The sequence below is a fragment of the Syngnathus scovelli genome, unplaced genomic scaffold, assembly GCF_024217435.2.
Source record: "Syngnathus scovelli strain Florida unplaced genomic scaffold, RoL_Ssco_1.2 HiC_scaffold_25, whole genome shotgun sequence".
Classification (NCBI taxonomy): domain Eukaryota; kingdom Metazoa; phylum Chordata; class Actinopteri; order Syngnathiformes; family Syngnathidae; genus Syngnathus; species Syngnathus scovelli.
Genome location: NW_026061342.1, coordinates 591,269 through 611,993, shown reverse-complemented (window position 1 = coordinate 611,993; position 20,725 = coordinate 591,269). Strand labels below are relative to the sequence as shown.

At 47.7% G+C, this 20,725-nt stretch overlaps 1 long non-coding RNA gene across 1 annotated transcript; it reads left to right on the top strand.

Moving 5' to 3' along the window:
• Nucleotides 1–6,525: 6,525 nt before the first annotated feature.
• Nucleotides 6,526–8,887, top strand: LOC137839914 (uncharacterized). The gene is made up of 3 exons (XR_011086310.1): nt 6,526–6,900; nt 7,047–7,123; nt 8,651–8,887. It is a non-coding gene; the product is annotated as an uncharacterized lncRNA (long non-coding RNA).
• Nucleotides 8,888–20,725: the final 11,838 nt, after the last annotated feature.

Here is a 20,725-nt window from a genome sequence, read left to right as displayed (position 1 = left end):
ATCATAGGGGCTCCTCTTCCCTCCATTCAGGACATTTCATCTCAGCGCTGCATGTCCCGTGCCCGTAACATCATCAATGACCCATCACACCCCCACCATGGACTGTTCTCCCTGCTGCCCTCTGGGAAGAGGTTTCGCACAATCCGCTGCAGGTCCACCAGGTTCTGCAACAGCTTTTTCCCTGCTGTCATCAGACTGTTGAACATTAGAACTGTTGAGCTCTAAACTGAACTCTGCATCACACATTCACAGAACTGTACTTTATGACACTACGGACCTCTATCTTGCACTATCTCGCACTACCAACTTTACTGAACTTGTGTAAACCCTTTAAATAGAAGTTTAATACATGGTTTAGCATTCCTCTGCACACTCTTGAATACTGTTTTGCCTACTTGCACTATTGCATAATTAGCACTGCTGCACTTTATACTTATTTGTAATATATATATATATACAGTATATGTATATATATATTTTCATAGGATATGTTACTTCTATTCAACTGCAATATCACTACTTTGTTGTAAGCCGTGTGCAACGAAATTTCGTTTTGTATGCACCATGTGCAGACAAGATGACAATAAAGTTTGTCTAAGTCATGTCAGGTCAGCTGTCTGGAGAGAGAGAGAAGTCAGGACCTGCGGGCGGAGCACCACCGTGCCACCGCCGCCATGACGGAACTCAAAAGCAAACTCCATGAGGAGAAGCAGAAAGAGTTAGCCGTTACCAGGGAGACATTACTGCGGCAGCATGAAATGGAGCTGATGAGAGTGATCAAAATCAAAGATGGAGAGATCCAGCGACTGAATGCCTTGGTCCTCAGCCTGAGGGACGGCTCCATGGACAAGGTGATCCGCTCAATCCGTGTCTGACTATCCGCACGCCACGTCGGGCTCCGATGCGGCCGCTACCGTATTGTGTAGCTTGTCCTCAGTAAGCGTCGCGGCGCTCCGTTGCGGTCTCAACGGCCCGATGTGGCGCAATGTCTGCTCAGGTGAGGAGCGGGGGCGCTTTGCTGGCGGAAGTGGAGGAGACGCGGCGGTGTCGGGAGACCGAGCGGTGTCGCCTCCACCAGGAGCGCGGAAGAAGCCCTGGCAGCGGCCCAGCAGGCCTGGCAGTCCCGAGCGGCCGAGCTCCGATCGGCTCATCACCAGCATCGGGAGGAGCTGAGCCGAACCAAGAGAGACTGCGAGAGGGAGATCCGCCGACTGGTAGGACTGATCAGATGCGCGGTGCGTGGCTATGTTCCCAATTTCGTTGTATACCTGCAGTGCAATGACACCTAAGGCATTCTATTCTATTCTATTTCACAAGAAGAAAACGTCCGGTTGCTCGCTTCGCTTTTGTCACAGCAATGGTGTTCTAGTCGATTCAAGATAAAAATTGGCCGGTTGCTCTCTTTGTTTTTGTCACAATTCTGGCAAATGAGTTTGCCCGCCTGCCTGAGCGCTCCCCGTTTGTACATCCAGATGGATGAGATCAAGCTGAAAGACAGAGCGGTTAGTGTTTTGGATAAATCCCTGGGGCCGGCCACGTCCACCGCCTTCAGCTGCAGACTCAGGCTGCCGAGCAGCAGATCGCTGCCCTGAGGGATTCCCAAAGGGCGGGCCTAAACTACCCTGGAAGTGGGGTCAACGGCGCTACTAGCAATCCTCTTCATAGCGTAAGCCACCTCATCACACACTTGCAGTACGCATGACTTAGTTCGTTGCTGGAGGAAGGTAGCACAAAAACAGTTTTGAACTTTGAACGAGTGGTTGTGTGTGTGTGTTGCGGGGCGTTTTCAGTCTCAGGAGGATCGGGACACGCGAAGGTTTCATCTGAAAATCGCTGAGCTCAGCGCAGTCATCAGGAAACTGGAGGATCGAAACGCCCTGCTTTCTGAAGAGCGCAATGAACTGGTAATTTATTGACGGCACGCTTGAAGGTTTGCGCTACGTTTGATGCGCGCCATCCAGCGAGGCACCCATTGCGCTTGCTTATTAGTTGAGCGGCGCGGCGAGTCGGTTGCCTGGTAGATGTCTTTTATTGGGAGCCAAAGCCACGATTCCGTTCAAACCGATGCAAAAGGAATGGATACGTTCTGGCCCGCGTGTTGTGCGTCTTTCGCATCCCGCACTTCATGCTTGCAGCTTAAGCGACTGAGAGAAACAGAAAGCCAGTTTCTGCCACTCCTGTACAAAAACAAACGCCTGAGCAGGAAGAATGAAGAACTCTCACTGGTGCTGTGTCGCCTTGAAAACAAAGTGCGCTTTGTCACCCAGGAGAACGAGGAGATGGCAAGCTTGGTAAGTCGACGCGGACAACGGCGGCGTGCCAACAGAGTCCACTGCATTTGTGTTCCACAGAGAAGGCCTAGTTCGCTCAATGACCTGGAGCGCGGTTGCGGCCAGCAGGACGGTGAAATGGAGTTCCTTCAAGTTGTGGAGCAGCGGCACATCATCGACGACTTATCCAAGGTCTTCAGGCAGGTGACTCGGTGCACGTACGGCAGCGCCGCGCTCGCTCGCTGTCGCCAGGAAACCTTTTCCGTCCAAAGCTTGGCCGGCGGCCGCCATCCAAAAGATTGGCCCCTTAAATTCCGACCTTTCAAGCAGGAGCATTGTGCGCACGCGTTTGAACACGCTTTAGAGTTGTTTTGCCGTTTTCAGCAGCTCAAAGCTCCCGTTTTGTCAGCGCCTTTGCCACTCGCTGTGCGCTGAAAACGACGGACTCGCCCGGCTGCTCAGCCCGTCAACCATGAGCCGCGAGCGCGACGTCATTGTCCGTAGGCAGCTAGTGGCAAAATGCACCCTGTTAGAGTTGCGCTCGCTCCAACTTATTTTGCAAGAACCACACGGGAGACAAGTAAGTTCTTTTGGACACCTGCAGGTGGAGAGTCCATCCGTTGTACGAATGAAGTCTGACTCTCGGCTCCTGCACGAGCATTTTTATTAAGAGAAACAGGGTGGGTGTAAGAGTGGATTGAATAGAGAAAGCCCTTGACCTCTAGTCAAAACATAGCAAGGGATGTTTTACGACTTTGTGTAGGAAGGGATAAGCGATAGGGATAAATAAGGGATAAATAATATTATTTATTACAGGTTGCAGTCAAAGTCAAAGCAACATAATCATACGATAAAGATAATCTGGAAAACCCTGACACACCCTGTAGTTGTCACTTTTGGAAAAGACGAGCGTCCCTCCAATCATCGCCGGTGACGGGTTTTTCAGGCTCTGGAGACAGGAGCTCATGTCAGAAATGTCATCGTGAGTCGCGTTTGTTTCTGCGCCGGAGCCGTTCGTTCCCTTTGCATCCAAAGAATCTCAAAGGCGGATTATTTGTGTCGACAGGAGAGAGATTTGCTGCTACGATACCGACGTCGAGAATCTCTGAGGAGGAACAAAGCGTGAGGTCCTGCAAGGTGAGTCTGTTTGTTTGCGGCTGCTTGGTGTTGCGCAAGATGAAATGGCCTTTTTCTCGCTATCGTTCCTCTCGTCGATTCATCGTGAGGTGTCGCTTCAGTTTGTTCAGAGAGATGTTTGCTTCCGCGCCCGCAGGTCATCGAAACATTTTACGGCTACGACGAAGACGTGTTGGTGGGCTCGGACGGATCGTCCTTGTCTTTTCACACCGACAGAACCCCCGACACGGAACCCGAAGAGGTAGCCCGCCATTTCTGCCAGCGTATTGGCGCCAAACATTCCTCTTCAGCCTGGAATCGGACTCGTCTTTGCGTCGCGGGTGCTTTGTCGCCGGTCTGACTGATTCTGGTACTAGTGCTGTGTTGCATTGGTGTGTGCATGAGGAGGCGGAGCTTCGCTACCGCCAGCTGACGCAAGAATATCAAGCGCTGCAACGAGCCTACGCTCTGCTAGCCCAGACCAGCGGAGGGGACTACGACGCCGAGAAGGAGATCAAGGTGGCGCCCCTTCCCGCAACCCCCGGCCGGGTCGCAGCCTCCCCGTTCTCACCCAGCCTCGGGTGTTCTCTGGTCTGAAAGGAGGAGGAGGAGCCTTCCTCCTCCTCCTTTCAGACCAGAGAAAAGCTCATGGTAGTGTCAAACGCACCTCTTTCAATAATCACTCTTCCCTTAAATATCTACGAAAGTTATTTAATTCTCTAACATGTTCGGAGTTACTTTTTACGCGGCCCGTCAAAAGGGGAAACGGGCCTGCGCCCTTCAAATAATTAAATTACTTTCAGTTCTACACCAAACCGATAATCCGATTCAAACACTTCCGTTAATTTTTTCAGACGAAGCAAACTTTCAAACGGATTGAAATTCACTCGTGTCTCAAATAACTACGAAAGTTATTCAATTCTCTAAAATTGTCTGATGTTACTTTTATTTATTACGGTCCTATGTTATACCATAATAACCCCCCGCACATTAATCAAATTGTCAAATCAACCCCGAACCATCGATTGTACATTCAGTACAAATCAGCGCACAACAAAGTAGATGAATATACACAACACATTTATTGAAGAAACATGAAATAGAATTACAAATCTTAATCACTCCAGAAACCGAACAATTTCACCCACTGATACCCGTGTTAATAAAATCATTCAATCCCAGAACAATTCGATTGCAAAACACAGTTCATGAAAGAGGGAATCAATTTTTAGCCAAGCAAAGAAATCAAGAAGTAAAAATCACATTTGTGCTTCTCCAAACAATTTATGTCACGCCACTATTCTCATAGTGACGGGTCCCTTGATCGAATTGACTAACAATATTGCTTTAAGCTGTTACAGAATACATTTTTAGCCAAGCAAAGAAATCAAAAAGTAAAAATCACATTTGTGCGTCCATGCGTGACTCACAATCCGACACCGTGTTCCTGTTTTATTTCTATTTTAACTTGCTTAGCTTATTTTGGCCCCTTTTTTGGTCTCATGTTTTGGTCTGGCGCCATCTTTTGGACAAATTTGGAATTTCAGCTCTGCCAATTTATTCCTGTGAACAATCCATATTTTACCATTTGCACCATCTCTTCCCCCCATGTTACATGACAGTAGAAATGGGTCACTATCAAAGCAGAGTAGCAGATCTGGAGTCAGCGCTGAAGCAACAAGGACAGGTAAGCTTATCAATGAGCACACCTTTTTCTCAGACAAAATAGCTACATTCTTCAGTCACTCATTCGTCTGGCATTACTGGACCAACCCTGAACGTGGCTGGGAAAATGCGGAGAAAAGCAAATGTCATTTTCCAGTCAACCAAAGAATTTGTGGATGAAAATGACACAACATTCCAAAGCTGTCCACGCGTTTGTCTCTTCTAGAATGTCAAGTGGGTGGAGGAGAAGCAGCTGCTGCGTCAGAGCAATCAGCAGTTGGCCGAAAAGGTGACGGAAAGAAAGGCGCTGGGCGGAGTCGCTTGGCGTCACACCCGTCCGGAAGCCCCGCAGATGAGGTCTGACTGTCTTTTCAGGTCAGGCGGATGGAGGCGGAAGAAGCGCGTCTGAAAGAGCACATCCAGGATATCCGAGACCAAAACGAACTGCTTGAGTTCCGCATCCTGGAGCTGGAGGTGGGAAGACTCGCACAAGCGTGTTGAGGCCAGAGATGTGACGGACGGACGGACGGACGGACGCATGGGGGGGGGGGGGGGGGGGGTTGTGCGTGTTGGCTTCACTTGAGTTCAATTTAGTATTTTCGTCAAAAGCGCATGTGGTGAAATTCCACAAAGTAGGATGGGCAAACACATTCCAGTAAACTATTAGTGTCAATTGGGCTCTCGAAATGGCAGGGAAAAGATGCAGAGCAAAACGAAAATATGTAGATGAACACAGGACGTTTTTATCAGAGTGGGAAAGTTTCTATTTTTTGTTGAACGTGATGGCAAACCCATTCTGCCTGATACGTCAGACCTCAGCGCATTTCAAAGATTCAAATCTTCAGCGCCATGCACTTCAGCTCACTCCATGCTAACATTGATCAGGCGTCGAACCCGCAACATCATGCTTAAGAGGTGGACATGCTAACCAGTGCGCCATTATGTCAACGCATAACAACTGTAAATCTACTAAACAAAACAGCGGTTGCTATATGACATCTGCCGCGTGTGGTCACGTGACAGACGTCACGTGATGGGCAGAACTTCCGCCGGAATTCAAATCCGCGGGGAGAGTTAACTTGTTTAAAAGGGAGTGGGCAGAAGAATTATTTAATTTATTTAAATCTATTTGGAGTGTGCGCCATTATGTCAATGCATAACAACTGTAAGTCTACTAAACAAAACAGCGGTTGCTATATGACGTCTGCCACGTCGTGGTCACGTGACGCGGACGTGACGTCGACGCCTACTTTACATCCCACCGATCACAGGACCCCTCGGCTGCATAACCGCGCCCCCTTCCCAACCAATCGGATTTGCTATACGCGAAAACTACGCCAATGGGCGGAACTTCCGCCAAAATTTAAATCCGTGGGCGTGGCTCGCAACAGGAAGTAGGAAAATGGCGATGTTGACAAAGACACAGCGGATGGTAACATACGACTAACAAGAGAAATATTTTTATTTTCTGCTTGCAACTGGACCGTCCAGAGCGTACACGGTAAGTACAACTAATCGTTTTTAAAAAGAAGTACTTTTGTTGCCCTGAAAAGCGAGTGAGTGTGGCGTTTGGGGGGAACGTCGAATTTCGACGATTCTTTCTGGTCAGCGGTTGTAAATGATTGCGTTGATTAAAAAAGAAAACTTGATGTAACTCTACTTTTAACTGCCGTTTCAGATAAGCGGGTATTACGTCGCAGTCATGTGCCGCGGATATGACGTAATTGGCTGAACTTCCACCAAAATTCAAATCTGTTGGCGCGATGGCCGTGAGCCACTGAGCAACGACGAATATCAACAGAAATATCTTTATTTTCTGCTTGCAACTGGACCGTCTACAGCGCACACGGTAAGTAACACTCATTGTGTTTAAAGAGATTTACGTTTGTAATAGCAACGTGTAGCTGAGGCGCTAGCAGAAGTGTAGCCGCGTTGCGTTGTACGTGTGAATATTGGTCCAGGCGAAATGTTAATGTTTAATTTCATTCCTTTAAGTTCCACGGTGTTTGTTGGCTGCAAGTTTTCCACTGCAAGAAGAGGCTCGTATCATTGACCAGGAGTGAGCTACAATGGTGAGTAGCCATAACATTTATGTTAAACACTTCCTATTTCATGTCTAACAGTACTTGATTTAACAAATAACCATAAATAAATACAGTGTGGGCACTGAAGTTAACATATGTGATTATACTGCCTAATCTGTCACCGAGTATATTGTTGCAAAGTAATATAAGATCCAAAGTTGTAATTCAGAATAGTTTTCAAAAGAAGGCCATTAGAATTATATACAAGTCTGATTACCCTGAACATAACAACAAGCTATTAATTAAATCACAAATTCTTCAATTCAAAGATTTGGTAGATTATCAGAATAATAATGTCTAACAGTAATTGATTTAACACATCACGATAAGTAGATTGAGTGTGGGCACTCTCAAGTTAACATATGTGATTATACTGCCTAATCTGTTACAGAGTATGTTGTTGCCAAGTAATGTAGAATAGATCCAAAGTAGTAATCCAGAATAGTTTTGAAAAGGCCATTAGAATAATAAACAAATCTGATTACCTTGAACATAATAGTTAAGTGTTGAATATGTCCTATGAAGTCAAAATTGGGCACCATCATGTGGTGAAATTTGGAATTGCATCACATCCAATTTTGCCTGGGAACAAACAGATTAAATAAATCTTAGTCTTAAATAAGCCACTCCTTCTCAAACAAGTAAACTCTGCCCATTTTGCGCAGTAGATGTTCTGTTAATATCTAGTATTTATACAAAGTCATAATTTAAATTGCTTTCAACCTTAATTCATCGCTTCAACCAACATTACTCGCTCTTATTACCAACTTGTATCGATTTAACTAAGCGTTTAATACTTCCTATCAGGTCTCAAGTCAAGATTTGGCAAAATACAATTTCAGCAAATCCAATTTTGCCAGGCAACAAAAAGAGATTAAATAAACTAAATAAGTCTTCTTCCCATTAAATAAATCAGAAAAGTCTGTCTTGTAACCAGTCCTTTTCAAACAAGTAAAGTCTGCCCGTTTTGTGCCGTAGATTTTGTGTCTATGCCTAGTATTTATACAAAATCATAATTTAAACGACTTCATTCCTTCATTCACTTTGGAAATTTGGAATTGCAGCAAATCGAATTTTGCCAGGGAACAAAAATAGATCAATTAAACTAAATAAGTCTTCTTCCCATTAAATAAATTAAAAAAGTCTGTCTTGTAACCAGTCCTTTTCAAACAAGTAAAGTCTGCCCATTTTGTGCCGTAGATTTTGTGTTTATGCCTAGTATTTATACAAAATCATAATTTAAAGGATTTCATTCCTTCATTCACTTTGGAAATTTGGAATTGCAGTACATCAAATTTTGCCTGGGAAGAAAAGTAGATTAAATAAATTTAATAAGTCTTACTACTTCCCAATAAATAAATTAAATACGTCTTACTTGTTCCCACTCCTTTTCAAAAAAGTAGTTTAAAACGAGGGCCATTTACTCAACCTTTAACCTCAACCCCGCACGTCACATTGTGTTGTATCTGTGAATGTTGGTTGTGGCCAAATGATAGTTTTCTTTCATTCGTTTAGGTTCCACGGTGTTTGTTGGCTATATGTTTTCCACTGTCAGAAGGATGAAAATACAAAGTACAACGCTTGGACGTGGGCGACAACATCACCGGTGAGTCCTTCCTTCCTATTTATTTACCTTCTAGGTGCTAGAGGCTAAGTGTTAGAAGCTAAGTGTTAGAGGCAACACAATACGAACAACACAACACAATACGAACAACTCAACACAATATGAACAACTCAACACAATATGAACAACACAACAAAATACGAACAACACAACACAATACCAACAACACAATACGAACAACACAACACAATAACAACAACACAACACATTACGAACAACACAACACAATACGAACAACACAACGATACCGCACTGAACAACACGATACCGCACTGAACAACACGATACCGCACTGAACAACACGATACCGCACTGAACAACACCATGCCGCACTGAACAACACCATGCCGCACCGAACAACACCATGCCGCACCGAACAACACCATGCCGCACTGAACAACACCATGCCGCACTGAACAACACCATGCCGCACTGAACAACACCATGCCGCACTGAACAACACCATGCCGCACTGAACAACACCATGCCGCACTGAACAACACCATGCCGCACTGAACAACACCATGCCGCACTGAACAACACCATGCCGCACTGAACAACACCATGCCGCACTGAACAACACCATGCCGCACTGAACACCATCCCGCACCGAACAACACCATCCCGCACCGAACAACACCATCCCGCACTGAACAACACCATGCCGCACTGAACTACACCATGCCGCACTGAACAACACCATGCCGCACTGAACAACACCATGCCGCACTGAACAACACCATGCCGCACTGAACAACACCATGCCGCACTGAACAACACCATGCCGCACTGAACAACACAATGCCGCACTGAACAACACAATGCCGCACTGAACAACACCATGCCGCACTGAACAACACCATGCCGCACTGAACAACACCATGCCGCACTGAACAACACCATGCCGCACTGAACAACACCATCCCGCACTGAACAACACCATCCCGCACTGAACAACACCATCCCACACTGAACAACACCATGCCGCACTAAACAACACCATGCCGCACTGAACAACACCATGCCGCACTGAACAACACCATCCCGCACTGAACAACACCATGCCGCACTGAACAACACCATTCCGCACTGTACAACACCATGCCGCACTGAAAAACACCATGCCGCACTGAACAACACCATCCCGCACTAAACAACACTATGACGCACTGAACAACACCATGCCCTACTGAACAACACCATGCCGCACTGAACAACACCATGCCGCACTGAACAACACCATGCCGCACTGAACAACACCATGCCGCACTGAACAACACCATGCCGCACTGAACAACACCATGCCGCACTGAACAACACCATGCCGCACTGAACAACACCATGCCGCAATGAACAACACCATGCCGCACTGAACAACATTATGCCGCACTGAACAACATTATGCCGCACTGAACAACACCATGCCGCACCGAACAACACAATGCCGCACTGAACAACATTATGCCGCACTGAACAACACCATCCTGCACTGAACAACACCATCCCGCACTGAACAACACCATCCCGCAGTGAACAACACCATGCTGCACTGAACAACATTATGCCACACTGAACAACACCATGCCGCACTGAACAACACCATGCCGCACTGAACAACACCATGCCGCACTGAACACCATGCCGCACTGAACTACAACATGCCGTACTGAACAACATGACGCCGCACTGAACAACACCATGCCGCACTGAACAACACCATCCCGCACTGCACAACACCATGCCGCACTGAACAACACCATGCCGCACTGAACACCATGCCGCACTGAACTACAACATGCCGTACTGAACAACATGACGCCGCACTGAACAACACCATGCCGCACTGAACAACACCATCCCGCACTGCACAACACCATCCCGCACTGAACAACACCATGCCGCACTGAACAACGCCATGCCGCACTGAACAACATTATGCCGCACTGAACAACATTATGCCGCACTGAACATTATTATGCCGCACTGAACAACACCATGCCGCACTGAACAACACCATGCCGCACTGAACAACATTATGCCGCACTGAGCAACATTATGCCGCACTGAACAACACCATCCCGCACTGAACAACACCATGCCGCTTTGAACAACACCATGCCGCACTGAACAACACCATCCTGCACTGAACAACACCATCCCGCACTGAACAACACCATCCTGCACTGAACAACACCATGCCGCACTGAACAACATTATGCCACACTGAACAACACCATGCCGCACTGAACAACACCATGCCGCACTGAACAACACCATGCCGCACTGAACAACACCATGCTGCACTGAACAACACCATGCCACACTGAACAACACCATCCCGCACTGAACAACACCATGCCGCACTGAACAACACCATGCCGCACTGAACAACACCATGCCGCACTGAACAACACCATGCCGCACTGAACAACACCATGCCGCACTGAACAACACCATGTCGCACTGAACAACACCATGTCGCACTGAACAACACCATCCCGCACTGAACGACACCATGCCGCACTGAACGACACCATGCCGCACTGAACAACACCATGCCGCACTGAACAACACCATGCCGCACTGAACACCACCATGCCGCACTGAACAACACCATGCTGCACTGAACAACACCATGCCGCACTGAACAACACCATGCCGCACTGAACAACACCATCCAGCACTGAACAACACCATGCCGCACTGAACAACACCATGCCGCACTGAACAACACCATGCCGCACTGAACTACACCATGCCGCACTTAACAACACCATGCCGCACTGAACAACACCATGCCGCACTGAACAGCACCATGCCGCACTGAACGACACCATGCCGCACTGAACGACACCATGCCGCACTGAACATTATTATGCCGCACTGAACAACACCATGCCGCACTGAACAACACCATGCCGCACTGAGCAACATTATGCCGCACTGAGCAACATTATGCCGCACTGAACAACACCATCCCGCACTGAACAACACCATCCCGCACTGAACAACACCATGCCGCTTTGAACAACACCATGCCGCACTGAACAACACCATCCTGCACTGAACAACACTATCCCGCACTGAACAACACCATCCTGCACTGAACAACACCATGCCGCACTGAACAACACCATCCCGCACTGAACAACACCATGCCGCACTGAACAACACCATGCCGCACTGAACAACACCATGCCGCACTGAACAACACCATGCCGCACTGAACACCACCATGCCGCACTAAACAACACCATGCCGCACTGAACAACACCATGCCGCACTGAACAACACCATGCCGCACTGAACAACACCATGCCGCACTGAACAACACCATGCCGCACTGAACAACACCATGCCGCACTGAACTACACCATGCCGCACTTAACAACACCATGCCGCACTGAACAACACCATGCCGCACTGAAGAGCACCATGCCGCACTGAACAACACCATGCCGCACTGAACTACACCATGCCGCACTGAACAACACCATGCCGCACTTAACAACACCATGCCGCACTGAACAACACCATGCCGCACTGAACAACACCATGCCGCACTGAACTACACCATGCCATACTGAAGGAAAGCGGCAATGCTTGCAAACAAGACACAGCGGTTAGTAACACGACAACTAACAAGACAAATATTTTTGTTTTCAGCTTGCAACTTGACCGTCTAGAGCGTACAAGGTAATTACAACTCGTTGTTTTGAAAAATATGTTTTTTTGTGTAGCCCTGAAAAGCGAGGGAGTGTGGCGTTTGGGAGGAACGTCGAACTCGGCGTCTGCTTCCAGCCACAGATGCCAAATTTCGACGATTATTTCGACTGGTCAACAGTTGTAAATTATTGCGTTGATTAAAAACTTATCCTCGGTTATCCGTGGCTAAAACACCACAACCCTGCAATAAACTGGGAGTCAGGGGAGATAAAGGGGTGGGCATCCCAGTGCCAAGTATCGTGTGTCAAACCGAACCCTTCGATCGAGTCCCCATGCACTTCTCCCTCGGACTTTACGTCTCCTGAACCAGAGTTCAGAGCTCCGGATCTAAACCAAGTTCCTCTCGTTCCAGTCGGTGTGTCCTTCCCCTGTGCGTCCGGTCACGTGAACCCCTGATTCCAAGTGTGTGCACCTGCGTCAATGACCAACTGTCTTCACCTGTGTTCCCCTCCTGTGTCCATATAACCCGCGTCTTTCCCAGTATCCAGTGCCAGTGCGTCTTGCCTTGTAAGAACACTAGCGATCACGAAACCCTCGAGTTCCACGTACAAGCCTTGTTTGAGCGACTTTGATCCCCGATGTTAACTTGGTTACATCGCTATCTTGTTTTTGTATTTCCCTCGGTTCGAGGTGCTTTGATTTCCCCTTTTTCTCCCTCGGTTCGAGGCGCCTTAGTTTTCCCTTTTTTCCCTCCTATTGAGGCGTTTTTTGTTCGACTATCAGTGGAGACAATAAAAGCCTTTTTGGACATTGAAGTCTCTGCATTCGAATCCTCTCCCTGCTCTGCACCTGACATAAACTAAAAAGTGGTTGAAAGTAAAAGTTTACACTATCAAAAAAACAATACTTACCTGGATAACCTGAAACAGAAAAACACACAGTTATACTTACCTATGCCGAGTTCACATATTCACACCCAATCGGTACCTGCAAGAAAAGAGCAAAAACAACAAGTTAATAAGCTAAAATGAGTAGATGGAAAATTATCCGGAACGAAACGCAAATTGCTGACATGAAACACATATAAGGACCGCTCGGAGCAGGAAATTCAGTCTCGATGCGGCCATGAAGGAGGAAACAGCTCCACATGCAACAAAACTAAATTTAACTTCCATTCCCGTGTGCCAGACCTGAGGAAGGCACAAAAGATGCCGAAACGTTGTCGATGGCCACACGGAGGAAATAAAAGGGAGCGCAAACTAGCGCCGATAGGAAAACAATTAGACGCAAAATTATAATTTACCCACGCTCTACCCAGATAGGAGAGCGGATGGATGCCGCACAGAGCAAGATGCTCTCGCTCCACCCAGATAGGGGAGTCGATGAATTAAGTGCGAGGTACGACTAATTTGACCGCAAATGCAGCTGTCAATCTATCATGCCAAGTCGAGACTCATTTATTACATATATAACAAAGGCGACCGGATAGGCAAAGTGCAAACACAAAAACAAACAACAAATACAAAGCAAATACATGTTTATTAAGCCCAACTTGGCCTGACCAGCATGGCTGGCGCAGCCACGACGGACAGGTTGCTCTGGGGCTGGATGTGGGACGTGGGCGTGGATGGACCAGGAGCGAGCTACAATGGTGAGTAGCCATAACATTTATGTTAAACACTTCCTATTTCACGTCTAACAGTACTTGATTTAACAAATAACCATACATAAATACAGTGTGGGCACTGAAGTTAACATATGTGATTATACTGCCTAATCCGTATATTGTTGCAAAGTAATATAAGATCCAAATTTGTAATTCAGAATAGTTTTCAAAAGAAGGCCATTAGAATTATATACAAGTCTGATTACCCTGAACATAATAACAAGCTATTAATTAAATCACAAATTCTTCAACTCAAAGATTTGGTAGATTATTAGACAAATAATGTCTAACAGTAATTGATTTAACACATCACGATAAGTAGATTGAGTGTGGGCACTCTCAAGTTAACATATGTGATTATACTGCCTAATCTGTTACAGAGTATGTTGTTGCCAAGTAATGTAGAATAGATCCAAAGTAGTAATCCAGAATAGTTTTGAAAAGGCCATTAGAATAATAAACAAATCTGATTACTTTGAACATAGTAACAAGCTAAGTGTTTAATATGTCCTATGAAGTCAAAATTGGGCACCATCATGTGGTGAAATTTGGAATTGCATCACATCCAATTTTACCTGGGAACAAACAGATTAAATAAATCTTAGTTTTGAATAAGCCACTCCTTCTCAAACAACACCATGCCGCACTGAACAACACCATGCCGCACTGAACAACACCATGCCGCACTGAACAACACCATGCCGCACTGAACTACACCATGCCGCACTTAACAACACCATGCCGCACTGAACAACACCATGCCGCACTGAAGAGCACCATGCCGCACTGAACAACACCATGCCGCACTGAACTACACCATGCCGCACTGAACAACACCATGCCGCACTTAACAACACCATGCCGCACTGAACAACACCATGCCGCACTGAACAACACCATGCCGCACTGAACTACACCATGCCATACTGAACAACATGACGCCGCACTGAACAACACGACGCCGCACAGAACAACACGACGCCGCACAGAATAACACAATACCGCACAAAACAACACAATACCGCACAAACAGTTTTAGATAATATTATGTCGCAGTCATGTGACGCGGACATGATGTCAATAGGCGGAACTCACGGCAAAATTATAATCCGTGGGCGTGACTTGCAACAGGAAGTAGGAAAGCGGCAATGCTTGCAAACAAGACACAGCGGTTAGTAACACGACAACTAACAAGACAAATATTTTTGTTTTCAGCTTGCAACTTGACCGTCTAGAGCGTACAAGGTAATTACAACTCGTTGTTTTGAAAAATATGTTTTTTTGTGTAGCCCTGAAAAGCGAGGGAGTGTGGCGTTTGGGAGGAACGTCGAACTCGGCGTCTGCTTCCAGCCACAGATGCCAAATTTCGACGATTATTTCGACTGGTCAACAGTTGTAAATTATTGCGTTGATTAAAAACTTATCCTCGGTTATCCGTGGCTAAAACACCACAACCCTGCAATAAACTGGGAGTCAGGGGAGATAAAGGGGTGGGCATCCCAGTGCCAAGTATCGTGTGTCAAACCGAACCCTTCGATCGAGTCCCCATGCACTTCTCCCTCGGACTTTGCGTCTCCTGAACCAGAGTTCAGAGCTCCGGATCTAAACCAAGTACCCAAATGCTACCATCAACTTGCGGAGGTATTTAGCAAAGCCAAGGCGAGCTCCTTACCACCCCACCGTCCCTACGACTGCGCCGTAGACCTATTGCTCGGTGCTTCGATCCCCAAGGGGAGACTTTATTCCCTTTCGGGCCCCGAAAAGAAGGCCTTAAATGACTATATTGACGCGTCACTTAAAGCGGGTCTGATCATGCCGTCATCATCGCCTGCAGGGGCCGGGTTTTTCTTTGTGGGGAAGAAAGACGGAACCCTGCGCCCCTGCATAGATTACAGTCCCCTCAACCAGATCACTATAAAGAATCGGTACCCCCTCCCACTCATGTCGGCCGTGTTTGATCAGTTGCAGCAGGCTCGGGTATTCACCAAGTTAGATTTGCGTAACGCGTATCACCTCGTGCGCATTCGGGAAGGTGATGAGTGGAAGACGGGCTTCAACACCCCCCGGGGACACTTTGAATACCGGGTAATGCCGTTCGGCCTCACCAATGCCCCCGCGGTCTTCCAGGCCATGATCAATGACGTTCTGAGTGATTTCTTAGACCACTTTGTTTTCGTTTACTTGGATGACATCTTAATTTATTCACCAGATTTGAGGACCCATGAGAGTCATGTTAAGTCGGTCCTGCAACGGCTCCTGGACCATCGACTTTATGTAAAGGCCGAAAAGAGCGAGTTCCATGCAGAAACGATATCGTTCCTTGGCTTCATCATAGCCCCAGGGAAGGTCCAGATGGACCCAGCCAAAGTAAGCGCGGTGACCCAATGGCCGGTACCGGATAGCCGCAAAAGAGTGCAGCAATTTCTGGGATTTGCTAACTTTTATAGACGATTCATACGAGGCTTCAGCGCCACCGAGGCTCCCCTGCACGCTCTCACCTCCCCGACAGTTCCGTTTCGCTGGACGGCGGAGGCTGAAGCCGCCTTCCAGGAGCTGAAGAGGCGGTTCACCACCGCTCCAATCCTTACCTTGCCCGACCCATCTCGTCAGTTCGTGGTGGAGGTTGATGCCTCCAGTCAGGGAATCGGCGCCATCCTGTCTCAGAGATCCCAGGTCGACAACAAGCTCCATCCATGCGCCTTTTTGTCCCGACGGCTGACCCCCGCGGAGCAGAACTATGACGTCGGAGATCGGGAATTGTTAGCAAATTCAAAAAGGCTCTTGAAGAATGGAGACACTGGCTGGAGGGAGCCCAACACCCCTTTCTGGTTTGGACCGATCACAAGAACCTGCAATATATCAAGGAGGCCAAGCGATTGAACTCCCGCCAGGCTTGTTGGTCCCTCTTCTTTAACCGTTTCCATTTCACGTTGTCTTACAGACCGGGGGCCAAGAACACCAAACCTGATGCGCTGTCACGCATCTACAGCCCAGACCCGGTGTCCACAGAGCCAGAGCCCATTCTCCCCCCTCACTGCGTGGTGGGAGCCGTAACCTGGCCCATAGAGGACTTGGTGAAGCGGGCAAACCACGATGATCCACCCCCTAGGGGAAGTCCCGAGAATAGACTGTTTGTTCCGCCCCAACTACGATCCCAAGTGATCCACTGGGCGCACACCTCCCGGCTCACGTGTCACCCGGGCGTGCGAAGAACCCTGCACGTCATCCAACAAAGATTCTGGTGGCCCTCCATGGGGGCGGACGTCCGGGAGTATGTTGCAGCCTGTTCCATCTGTGCGCGGAGTAAGAACACTCCGGGCCGCCGTGTGGGGTTGCTGCAGCCTCTCTCCATTCCCTCTCGACCATGGGCCGACATCTCTGTGGATTTTGTCACGGGACTGCCGGTGTCTAGCGGTAAGACGACGATACTCACCGTCGTGGATAGGTTCTCCAAGATGGCCCACTTCATTGCCCTGCCCAAATTACCTTCGGCCAAACGTACGGCAGTAGTTCTCATGGACCACGTCTGCAGGATTCATGGATTTCCTCGGACGTCGTGTCAGATAGGGGCCCCCAGTTCGTGTTCCGCTTTTGGAGGGCTTTCTGCAAGCTTATAGGGGCCACCGTGAGCCTCACTTCGGGCTACCACCCGGAAGCGAACGGCCAAGCAGAACGCATTAACCAACAGCTGGAAATGGGCCTCCGCTGTTTGGTAACCCAGAACCCCTCGTCGTGGAGTCAAAACTTGACCTGGGTAGAGTACGCCCATAACTCCCTTCCCATCACGGCGACCGGGATGTCCCCCTTCATGTGCGTCTTTGGATACCAGCCCCTGCTCTTCCCCGACAGCGAGCCGGAGGTGTCAGTTACCTCGGCGTGCGCCGTGGTGAGACGCTGTCGGCGCATCTGGGCAGCGGCAAGGGCCATACTGGTCCGCCAGGGCGACAGGGTGAAGAGGATGGCTGACCGGAGACGTCGTCCGGCACCTGTCTACCGGCCCGGCCAGCGGGTCTGGCTGTCCGCCCGGGACCTTCCCCTCCAGGTGGGCTCCAGGAAACTGGCCCCCCGTTTTGTAGGGCCGTTTCCGATCTCCAAGGTCGTCGGTCCAGCGGCTGTGCGACTCCGTCTGCCTCGGTCCCTTGCGGTGCATCCCACCTTCCACGTCGGGAAGGTCAAGCCGGTTAGGGAGAGTGGGATGGTGCCGGCTCCCGCGGCACCCCTGCCTACGCGGACGGTGGGGGGTGGGCCTACCTACACAGTTAAGAAGTTGCTGGACGTGCGCCGGAAGGGCCGGGGCTGGCAGTTCCTGGTGGACTGGGAGGGTTACGGGCCAGAGGAGCGGCAATGGGTGCCGCGTAGCTATATCCTGGATCCCGGGCTACTAGATGACTTTTACGCGGCTCACCCCGATGCTCCGGGTCCGTCTGGGATCCGGCCCTAGAGGGGGGGGGGTTATGTCATGCTGTCATGTGTCGTCCGGATCACTTCCTGTTTTATTGTGTGATTTTCCTCTCGTTCCAGTCGGTGTGTCCTTCCCCTGTGCGTCCGGTCACGTGAACCCCTGATTCCAAGTGTGTGCACCTGCGTCAATGACCAACTGTCTTCACCTGTGTTCCCCTCCTGTGTCCATATAACCCGCGTCTTTCCCAGTATCCAGTGCCAGTGCGTCTTGCCTTGTAAGAACACTAGCGATCACGAAACCCTCGAGTTCCACGTACAAGCCTTGTTTGAGCGACTTTGATCCCCGATGTTAACTTGGTTACATCGCTATCTTGTTTTTGTATTTCCCTCGGTTCGAGGTGCTTTGATTTCCCCTTTTTCTCCCTCGGTTCGAGGCGCCTTAGTTTTCCCTTTTTTCCCTCCTATTGAGGCGTTTTTTGTTCGACTATCAGTGGAGACAATAAAAGCCTTTTTGGACATTGAAGTCTCTGCATTCGAATCCTCTCCCTGCTCTGCACCTGACATAAACTAAAAAGTGGTTGAAAGTAAAAGTTTACACTATCAAAAAAACAATACTTACCTGGATAACCTGAAACAGAAAAACACACAGTTATACTTACCTATGCCGAGTTCACATATTCACACCCAATCGGTACCTGCAAGAAAAGAGCAAAAACAACAAGTTAATAAGCTAAAATGAGTAGATGGAAAATTATCCGGAACGAAACGCAAATTGCTGACATGAAACACATATAAGGACCGCTCGGAGCAGGAAATTCAGTCTCGATGCGGCCATGAAGGAGGAAACAGCTCCACATGCAACAAAACTAAATTTAACTTCCATTCCCGTGTGCCAGACCTGAGGAAGGCACAAAAGATGCCGAAACGTTGTCGATGGCCACACGGAGGAAATAAAAGGGAGCGCAAACTAGCGCCGATAGGAAAACAATTAGACGCAAAATTATAATTTACCCACGCTCTACCCAGATAGGAGAGCGGATGGATGCCGCACAGAGCAAGATGCTCTCGCTCCACCCAGATAGGGGAGTCGATGAATTAAGTGCGAGGTACGACTAATTTGACCGCAAATGCAGCTGTCAATCTATCATGCCAAGTCGAGACTCATTTATTACATATATAACAAAGGCGACCGGATAGGCAAAGTGCAAACACAAAAACAAACAACAAATACAAAGCAAATACATGTTTATTAAGCCCAACTTGGCCTGACCAGCATGGCTGGCGCAGCCACGACGGACAGGTTGCTCTGGGGCTGGATGTGGGACGTGGGCGTGGATGGACCAGGAGCGAGCTACAATGGTGAGTAGCCATAACATTTATGTTAAACACTTCCTATTTCACGTCTAACAGTACTTGATTTAACAAATAACCATACATAAATACAGTGTGGGAACTGAAGTTAACATATGTGATTATACTGCCTAATCCGTATATTGTTGCAAAGTAATATAAGATCCAAATTTGTAATTCAGAATAGTTTTCAAAAGAAGGCCATTAGAATTATATACAAGTCTGATTACCCTGAACATAATAACAAGCTATTAATTAAATCACAAATTCTTCAACTCAAAGATTTGGTAGATTATTAGACAAATAATGTCTAACAGTAATTGATTTAACACATCACGATAAGTAGATTGAGTGTGGGCACTCTCAAGTTAACATATGTGATTATACTGCCTAATCTGTTACAGAGTATGTTGTTGCCAAGTAATGTAGAATAGATCCAAAGTAGTAATCCAGAATAGTTTTGAAAAGGCCATTAGAATAATAAACAAATCTGATTACTTTGAACATAGTAACAAGCTAAGTGTTTAATATGTCCTATGAAGTCAAAATTGGGCACCATCATGTGGTGAAATTTGGAATTGCATCACATCCAATTTTACCTGGGAACAAACAGATTAAATAAATCTTAGTTTTGAATAAGCCACTCCTTCTCAAACAAGTAAACTCTGCCCATTTTGCGCAGTAGATGTTCTGTTAATATCTAGTAGTTATACAAAGTCATAATTTAAATTGCTTTCAACCTTCATTCATCGGTTCAACCAACATTACTCGCTCTTATTACCAATTTGTATTGATTTAACTAAGCGTTTAATACTTCCTATCAGGTCTCAAGTCAAGATTTGGCAAAATACAATTTCAGCAAATCCAATTTTGCCAGGGAACA